At 48.4% G+C, this 10,000-nt stretch overlaps 1 protein-coding gene across 1 annotated transcript in view; it reads left to right on the plus strand.

Annotated features, from left to right (window-relative positions):
• The window catches only part of LOC144490867 (tyrosine-protein phosphatase non-receptor type 6-like), a gene marked incomplete at both ends in the record, with an annotated part of 22,219 nt that overhangs the window by 9,489 nt on the left and 2,730 nt on the right, over positions 1–10,000 (plus strand). The gene's annotated exons all lie outside the window — the stretch shown is intronic.

A 10,000-nucleotide genomic window follows, 5' to 3' on the forward strand; every position in this document is an offset into this window, starting at 1 on the left:
GACAGCACAGCTCGGGTCACTGTCTGTGCGGAGTCTGCACGTTCTCCCCGTGTCTGCGTGGGTTTCCTCCGGCTGCTCCGGTTTCCACCCACAGTCCCAAAGATGTGCAGGTTAGGTGGATTGGCCGTGCTAAATTGTCCCTTAGTGTCGAAATATGTGCAGGTTGGGTGGATTGGCCATGCTAAATTGTCCCTTAGTGTCCAAAGATGTGCAGGTTAGGGGGATTGGCCGTGCTAAATTATCCCTTAGTGTCCAAAGGTGTGCAGGTTGGGTGGATTGGCCATGCTAAATTGCCCATCAGTGTCCAAAGATGTGCAGGTTAGGGGGATTGGCCATGCTAAATTGTTGCTTAGTGTCCAAAGATGTGCGGGTTGGGTGGATTGGCCATGCTAAATTGTCCCTTAGTGTCCAAAGATGTGCAGGTTGGGTGGATTGGCCATGCTAAATTGCCCCTTAGTGTCCAAAGATGTGTAGGTTAGTTGGATTGGCCATGCTAAATTGTCCCTTAGTGTCCAAAGATGTGTAGGTTGGGTGGATTGGCCATGCTAAATTGTCCCTTAGTGTCCAAAGATGTGTAGGTTGGGTGGATTGGCCATGCTAAATTGTCCCTTAGTGTCCAAAGATGTGCAAGTTAGTTGGATTGGCCATGCTAAATTGTTGCTTAGTGTCCAAAGATGTGCGGGTTGGGTGGATTGGCCATGCTAAATTGTCCCTTAGTGTCCAAAGATGTGCAGGTTGGGTGGATTGGCCATGCTAAATTGCCCCTTAGTGTCCAAAGATGTGTAGGTTAGTTGGATTGGCCGTGCTAAATTGTCCCTTAGTGTCCAAAGATGTGTAGGTTAGTTGGATTGGCCATGCTAAATTGTCCCTTAGTGTCCAAAGATGTGTAGGTTGGGTGGATTGGCCATGCTAAATTGTCCCTTAGTGTCCAAAGATGTGCAGGTTAGGGGGATTGGCCATGCTAAATTGTCCCTTAGTGTCCAAAGATGTGCAGGTTGGGTGGATTGGCCATGCAAAATTGCCCCTTAGTGTCCAAAGATGTGTAGGTTGGGTGGATTGGCCATGCTAAATTGTCCCTTAGTGTCCAAAGATGTGCAGGTTAGGGGGATTGGCCATGCTAAATTGTCCCTTAGTGTCCAAAGATGTGTAGGTTGGGTGGATTGGCCATGCAAAATTGTCCTTTAGTGTCCAAAGATGTGCAGGTTGGGTGGATTGGCCATGCTAAATTGTCCCTTAGTTTCCAAAGACGTGCAGGTTGGGGGGTTTGGCCATGCTAAATTGTCCCCTTAATGTCAGGGGGATTAGCTAGAGTAAATACATGGGGCTATGAGGATAGGGCCTGAATGGGATTGTGATCAGTGCATATTCGATGGGCTGAATGGCCTCCTTCTGCACTGTAGGGATTCTATGATTCTAGCACAGAATCAGGTCCTTCGGCCCTCCAAGTCTGCGCCGATCGTGATGTCTGCCTAAACTAAAACCGTCCGCACTTACAGAGTCCGTATCCTTCCATTCCCATCCTATCCATGTATTCGACCAGTTGCCCCTTAAATGTCGCTATCGTACCCGCTCCCACCCCCTCCCCGGGCAGCGGGTTCCAGACATTCACCACCCTCTGTGTAAAAACACTTACCCCGCACATCTCCTCCAAACATTTCCCCTCGCACCTTCAACCCGTGTCCCCTAGTACTTGACTTTTCCACCCTGCGGAAAAAGCATCTGACTCTCCACAGAAAGTAGTTACTACTCCAACTCTGTTTTAAATTTGCTTCCCCTAATCCTAAGACTATGATTTTTCGTCCTAGAATCGCACTCTCCAGTACAATCATGTCCTTACGATCGTGCGGTGACCAGAACTGCACACAGTTCTCCAGCTGTGGCCTCACCACAGTTTTAAAAAGTTGATTTGATTTATTATTGTCACATGTATTGGGACACAGTGAAAAGTATTGTTTCTTGCGCGCTACACAGACAAAGCATACCGTTCATAGAGAAGGAAAGGAGAGGGTGCAGAATGTAGTGTTACAGTTACAGCTCGGGTGTAGAGAAAGATCAACTTAATATTAGATTTGGTTTATTATTATCTCATGTACTGGGATACAGTGAAAAGTATTGTTTCTTGCGCGCTGTACAGACAAAGCATACCGTTCATAGAGAAGGAAACGAGAGAGTGCAGAGAGGGGCGCCACGGTGGCACAGCGGGGTTAGCACTGCTGCCTCACAGCGCCAGGGACCCGGGTTCGATTCCCGGCTCGGGTCACTGTCTGTGTGGAGTCTGCACGTTCTCCCCGTGTCTGATAGAAGTCTACAAGATTATGAGGGGCATGGACAGAGTGGATAGTCAGAAGCTTTTTCCCCCAGGGTGGAAGAGTCAATTACTCGGGGGCAAAGGTGCGAGGGGCAAGGTTTAAAGGAGATGTACGAGGTAGATTTTTTACACAGAGGGTGGTGGGTGCCTGGAACTCGTTGCCGGGGGAGGTAGTGGAAGTAGATACGATAGTGAGTTTTAAGGGGCGTCTTGACAAGTACATGAATAGGATGGGAATAGAGGGATATGGTCCCCGGAAGGGTAGGGGGTTTTAGTTCAGTCGGGCAGCATGGTCGGTGCAGGCTTGGAGGGCCAAAGGGCCTGTTCCTGTGCTGTAATTTTCTTTGTTCTTTGTTCTGTGTCGGCGTGGGTTTCCTCCGGGCGCTCCGGTTTCCTCCCACAGTCCAAAGATGTGCGGGTTCGGTGGATTGGCCATGCTAAATTGACCCTTAGTGTCCAAAGATGTGCAGGTTCGGTGGATTGGCCATGCTAAATTGACCCTTAGTGTCCAAAGATGTGCAGGTTGGGTGGATTGGCCATGCTAAATTGACCCTTAGTGTCCAAAGATGTGCGGGTTCGGCGGATTGGCCGTGCTAAATTGACCCTTAGTGTCCAAAGATGTGCGGGTTCGGCGGATTGGCCGTGCTAAATTGACCCTTAGTGTCCAAAGATGTGCGGGTTCGGTGGATTGGCCATGCTAAATTGACCCTTAGTGTCCAAAGATGTGCAGGTTGGGTGGATTGGCCATGCTAAATTGACCCTTAGTGTCCAAAGATGTGCAGGTTGGGTGGATTGGCCATGCTAAATTGACCCTTAGTGTCCAAAGATGTGCGGGTTCGGTGGATTGGCCATGCTAAATTGACCTTTAGTGTCAGGGGGTTCAAAGGGTAAATAAGTAGGGTTAGGGGATAGGGCCTGTGTGGGATTGTGGTCGGTGTAGAATTGATGGGCCAAATGGACTCCTTCTGCATTGTAGAGATTCTATGAATGTAGTGTTACTGTCACAGCTAGGGTGTAGAGAAAGATCAATTTATCCAAGGATTCTCTGGGAGGCAAGAGAAGTGATTGCAGAGCCTCTGGCTCTGATCTTCAGGTCGTCGTTGGCCTCTGGTATAGTACCAGAAGATTGGAGGTTAGCGAATGTTGTCCCATTGTTTAAGAAGGGGAACAGAGACTTCCCCGGGAATTATAGACCGGTGAGTCTCACTTCTGTTGTCGGCAAGATGTTGGAAAAAATTATAAGGGATAGGATTTATAGTTATTTGGAGAGTAATGAATTGATAGGTGACAGTCAGCATGGTTTTGTGGCAGGTAGGTCGTGCCTTACTAACCTTATTGAGTTTTTTGAGAAAGTGACCAAGGAGGTGGATGGGGGCAAGGCAGTGGACGTGGTATATATGGATTTTAGTAAGGCGTTTGATAAGGTTCACCATGGTAGGCTTCTGCAGAAAATGCAGATGTATGGGATTGGGGGTGATCTAGGAAATTGGATCAGGAATTGGCTAGCGGATAGGAAACAGAGGGTGGTGGTTGATAGTAAATATTCATCATGGAGTGCGGTTACAAGTGGTGTACCTCAGGGATCTGTTTTGGGGCCACTGCTGTTTGTAATATTTATTAATGATCTGGATGAGGGTATAGTTGGGTGGATTAGCAAATTTGCTGATGACACCAAAGTCGGTGGTGTGGTAGACAGTGAGGAAGGGTGTCGTAGTTTGCAGGAAGACTTAGACAGGTTGCAAAGTTGGGCCGAGAGGTGGCGGATGGAGTTTAATGCGGAGAAGTGTGAGGTAATTCACTTTGGTAGGAATAACAGATGTGTTGAGTATAGGGCTAACGGGAGGACTTTGAATAGTGTGGAGGAGCAGAGGGATCTAGGTGTATGTGTGCATAGATCCCTGAAAGTTGGGAATCAAGTAGATAAGGTTGTTAAGAAGGCATATGGTGTCTTGGCGTTTATTGGTAGGGGGATTGAATTTAGGAGTCGTAGCGTTATGTTGCAACTGTACACAACTCTGGTGCGGCCGCACTTGGAGTACTGTGTGCAGTTCTGGTCCCCACATTACAGGAAGGATGTGGAGGCTTTGGAGAGGGTGCAGAGGAGGTTTACCAGGATGTTGCCTGGTATGGAGGGGAGATCCTATGAGGAGAGGCTGAGGGATTTGGGATTGTTTTCGCTGGAAAGGCGGCGGCTAAGAGGGGATCTTATTGAAACATATAAGATGATTAGAGGTTTAGATAGGGTGGATAGTGATAGCCTTTTTCCTCTGATGGAGAAATCCAGCACGAGGGGGCATGGCTTTAAATTGAGGGGGGGTAGTTATAGAACCGATGTCAGGGGTAGGTTCTTTACCCAGAGGGTGGTGAGGGATTGGAATGCCCTGCCAGCATCAGTAGTAAATGCGCCTAGTTTGGGGGCGTTTAAGAGATCCGTAGATAGGTTCATGGACGAAAAGAAATTGGTTTAGGTTGGAGGGTCACAGTTTTTTTTTTAACTGGTCGGTGCAACATCGTGGGCCGAAGGGCCTGTTCTGCGCTGTAATGTTCTATGTTCTATGTTCTAGTGCATGATAGGTCCATTCGAAAGTCTGACAGCAGCAGGGAAGAAGCTGTTCTTGAGTCGGTCGGTACGTGACCTCAGACTTTTGTATCTTTTTCCCGACGGAAGAAGGTGGAAGAGAGAATGTCCGGGGTGCGTGGGGGGTCCTTGATTATGCCGGCTGCTTTTCCCCGAGGCAGCGGGAAGTGTAGACAGAGTCAATGGATGGGAGGCTGGTTTGTGTGATGGGACTGGGCTACATTCACGACCCTTTGTAGTTCCTTGCGGTCTTGGGCAGAGCAGGAGCCCAGACCAAGCTGTGATACAACCAGAAAGGATGCTTTCTATGGGGCATCTGTAAAAGTTGGTGAGAGTCGTAGCGGACATGCCAAATTTCCTTAGTCTCCTGAGAAAGTAGAGGCATTGGTGGGGCTTTCTTAACTATAGTGTCGGCGTGGGGGGGACCAGGACAGGTTGTTGGTGATCTGGACACCTCAAAACGTGAAGCTCTCGACCCTTTCTACTTCGTCCCCGTTGATGTAGACAGGGGCATGTTCTCCTTTAGGCTTCCTGAAGTCGATGACTATCTCCTTTGTTTTAGTGGATATTCTTAGATTGTTTTTTGAGGTTGTGCCCTCTGGTTCTAGTTTTTCCTACTAGTGGAAACATCCTCTCCACGTCCACTCTATCCGGGCCTCGCAGTATCCTGTAAGTTTCAATAAGATCCCCCCTCATCCTTCTAAACTCCAACGAGCACAGACCCAGAGTCCTCAACCGTTCCTCACACGACAAGCTCTTCATTCCAGGGGTCATTCTTGTGAACCTCCTCTGGACCCTTTCCAAGGCCCAGCACATCCTTCCTTAGATACGGAGGCCCAAAACTGCTCACAATGCTCCAAATGAGGTCAGCCTTATGGGGGAGGTGATGGCCTCGTGGTATTATCACTGGGCTATCAATCCAGAAACTCGGCTCATGTTCTGGGGGACCCGGGTTCAAATCCCGCCACGGCAGGTGGTGGAATTTGAATTCAATAAAAAATATCTGGGATTAAGAATCCACTGATGACCCGTTGTCGGAAAAACCCATCTGGTTCCCTTCAGGGAAGGAAATCTGCCGTCCTTACCCCGTCTGGCCTACATGTGACTCCAGAGCCACAGCAATGTGGTTGACTCTACACTGCCCTCTAAGGGACAACTGGGGATGGGCAATAAATGCTGGACCCAGCGACGCCCGGGTCCCCCGGATGAATTACATTCAAGGATATGGGAAAAGTGCCATAAAATGTGAAATGTTGTATTATCACCCCTCATGTTGACCCTTAACCCCCAACCCTAACTCGAACATGCAACCCTGAGACTAGGCCACGACTCTAATCACGACCCTTGACTCACCTTGAACTGTAACCCAAACTCTGACCGTTGACACAAAACCAGAACCCCATTCAGACCCCTCACCTTAACCTACCAATCTTGACTTAACCCTGACCCTTGATGCTAAACCCTTTTAATTTGTTTTATTATTGTCCCATGTACGGGGATACGGTGAAAAGTATTGTTTCTTGCGCGCTGTATAGACAAAGCATACCGCATAATTCTGCACCTGTACAGGGCATTGGTGAGGCCGCAGCTGGAATACTGTGTGCAGTATTGGTCCCCTTATTTGCGGAAGGATATATTGGCCTTGGAGGGAGTGCAGAGAAGGTTCACCAGGTTGATACCGGAGATGAGGGGTGTTGATTATGAGGAGAGACTGAGCAAATTGGGTTTGTACTCGTTGGAATTTAGAAGGCTGAGGGGGGATCTAATAGAGACCTATAAGATAATGAAGGGGCTGGATAGGGTAGAGATGGAGAGATTCTTTCCACTTAGAAAGGAAACTAGAACTAGAGGGCACAGCCTCAAAATAAAGGGGGTAAGTTTAGGACAGAGTTGAGGAGGAACTTCTTCTCTCAGAGGGTGGTGAATCTCTGGAATTCTCTGCCCACTGAAGTGGTGGAGGCTACCTCGTTGAATATGTTTAAATCACGGGTAGATAGTTTTCTGATCGATGAGGGAATTAGGGGATATGGGGAGCAGGCGGGTAAGTGGAACTGATTCACTTCAGATCAGCCATGATCTTGTTGAATGGCGGGGCAGGCTCGAAGGGCCAGATGGCCTACTCCTGCTCCTATTTCTTATGTTCTTATGTTCTTATGCTATACAGACAAAGCATACCGTTCATAGAGAAGGAAAGGAGAGAGTGCAGAATGTAGTGTTACAGTCATAGCTAGGGTGTAGAGAAAGATCAACTTAATATTAGATTTGATTTATTATTGTCACGTGTATTGGGATACAGTGAAAAGTATTGTTTCTTGCGCGCTATACAGACAAAGCATACTGTTCATAGGGAAGGAAAGGAGAGAGTGCAGAATGTAATGCTACTGATGACCATGAAACCCACTGTCGATTGTCGGAAGGGATTCAAAAGGCTTGATGTACGGGAGACGGAGGCTGAGGGGGGTGGACCTGAGGGAAGATTATAAAATTATGAGGGGTGTAACTATCAACAATCCGAAACTGAGGTTTGACTTCAATAAACCAATTGGGAAGTGAGGGACCAGCAGAAAGGGGTGAGTGATGTGTGTTCAAGCTTGAAGGATTGGGACAGGGGTGTAGTGATTTTGTATACTTATGAATTGAATTCATTATGTCTGTACTTACTCTGTAAGTACATAGTTGATGGACGTTGTACTTCTAAGAGCAAGAAGGTGACTGTTGGATATATTGAGATGACACTGATGTGTCCTCATTGTTCTGCAGAGACAGACAGGAGATGCGAGCGGGGATAACGCCTTCTCCTGTTTGGGGATGAGTGTAAGATCTCCATACTGTTAGCAAACTCTATCTTCTACTTATAGAATCATAGAATCCTACAGTGCAGAAAGAATCCATTCGGCCCATCGAGTCTGCACCGACCACAATCCCACCCAGGCCCTATCCCCATATCCCTACATATTTACCCACTAACCCCTCTAACCTACGCATCTCAGGACACTAAGGGGCAATTTAGAATGGCCAATCAACCTAGCCCGCACATCTTTGGACTGTGGGAGGAAACCGGAGCACCCGGAGGAAACCCACGCAGACACGGGGAGAATGTGCAAACTCCACACAGACAGCGACCCGAGCCGGGATTCGAACCCAGGTCCCTGGAGCTGTGAAGCAGCAGTGCTAACCACCGTGCTACCGCGCCGTACTTAACATTATGCTAAGTAGTCAGACAGTAGTTGACACAACAGTCAAGAGAGGAATATGTCTTAATTCTCTATTATCATCTGATCTTACCTCACTGGTGGTTCCACCTATATTTTTGCATATTCCACATTAATCCATACTTCTCCATGCCGAACAACACTTGTAAGAGGTACTGAAAGTTGTATAGACGCACATTGTACCTGGATTGGGTGTCTATCACCAAGACTCCATTTGCCGACGACACGAAGGTTGGTGGGGTTGTGGATAGTCTGGAGGGATGTCAGAAGTTACAGAGGGACATAGATAGGATGCAAGACTGGGCGGAGAAGTGGCAGATGGGCTTCAACCCAGATAAATGCGTAGTGGTCCATTTTGGCAGGTCGAATGGGATGAAGGAGTACAATATAAAGGGAAAGACTCTTAGTACTGTAGAGGATCAGAAGGACCTTGGGGTCCGGGTCCATAGGACTCTAAAATCGGCCCCGCAGGTGGAGGAGGTGGTTAAGAAGGCGTATGGTGTGCTGGCCTTTATCAATCGAGGGATTGAGTTTAGGAGTCCGGGGATAATGATGCAGCTATATAAGACCCTCGTCAGACCCCACTTGGAGTACTGTGCTCAGTTCTGGTCGCCTCATTACAGGAAGGATGTGGAAAAGATTGAAAGGGTGCAGAGGAGATTTACAAGGATGTTGCCTGGATTGGGTGGCATGCCTTATGAGGATAGGCTGAGGGAGCTCGGTCTTTTCTCCTTGGAGAGATGAGAGGAGACCTAATAGAGGTGTATAAGATGTTGAGAGGCATAGATCGGGTGGACTCTCAGAGGCTTTTTCCCAGGATGGAAATGGCTGCTACGAGAGGACACAGGTTTAAGGTGCTGGGGGGTAGGTACAGGGGAAATGTTAGGGGGAAGTTTTTCACACAGAGGGTGGTGGGCGAGTGGAATCGGCTGCCGTCAGTGGTGGTGGAGGCAAACTCAACAGGGTCTTTTAAGAGACTCCTGGATGAGTACATGGGACTTAATAGGATGGAGGGTTATAGGTAGGCCTAAAAGTTAGGGATATGTTCGGCACATCTTGTGGGGCCGAAGGGCCTGTTTTGTGCTGTAGTTTTTCTATGTTCTATAAGGCGGAAAAGGTTCAGTGGACCCCCCACACACCCTGGACATTCTCTCTTCCACCTTCTTCCATCCTCCACCTATCAATCGAGGGATTGAGTTTAGGAGTCCGGGGATAATGATGCAGCTATATAAGACCCTCGTCAGACCCCACTTGGAGTACTGTGCTCAGTTCTGGTCGCCTCATTACAGGAAGGATGTGGAAAAGATTGAAAGGGTGCAGAGGAGATTTACAAGGATGTTGCCTGGATTGAGTGGCATGCCTTATGAGGATAGGCTGAGGGAGCTCGGTCTTTTCTCCTTGGAGAGACGTAGGAGAGATGCGGCACGGTAGCACAGTGGTTAGCACTGCTGCTTCACAGCTCCAGGGACCTGGGTTCGATTCCCGGCTTGGGTCACTGTCTGTGTGGAGTTTGCACATTCTCCTCGTGTCTGCGTGGGTTTCCTCCGGGTGCTCCGGTTTCCTCCCACAGTCCAAAGATGTGCAGGTTAGGTCGATTGGCCATGCTAAAATTGCCCCTTAGTGTCCTGAGATGCGTAGATTAGAGGGATTAGTGGGTAAAATATGTAGGGATATGGGGGTAGGGCCTGGGTGGGATTGTGGTCGGTGCAGACTCGATGGGCCGAATGGCCTCTTTCTGTACTGTAGGGTTTCTATGAATTTCTATGATGAGAGGAGACCTAATAGAGGTGTATAAGATGTTGAGAGGCATAGATCGGGTGGACTCTCAGAGGCTTTTTCCCAGGGTGGAAATGGCTGCTACGAGAGGACACAGGTTTAAGGTGCTGGGGAGTAGGTACAGGG

This window comes from Mustelus asterias, unplaced genomic scaffold (assembly GCF_964213995.1).
Source record: "Mustelus asterias unplaced genomic scaffold, sMusAst1.hap1.1 HAP1_SCAFFOLD_3937, whole genome shotgun sequence".
NCBI classification, from domain to species: Eukaryota; Metazoa; Chordata; class Chondrichthyes; order Carcharhiniformes; family Triakidae; genus Mustelus; species Mustelus asterias.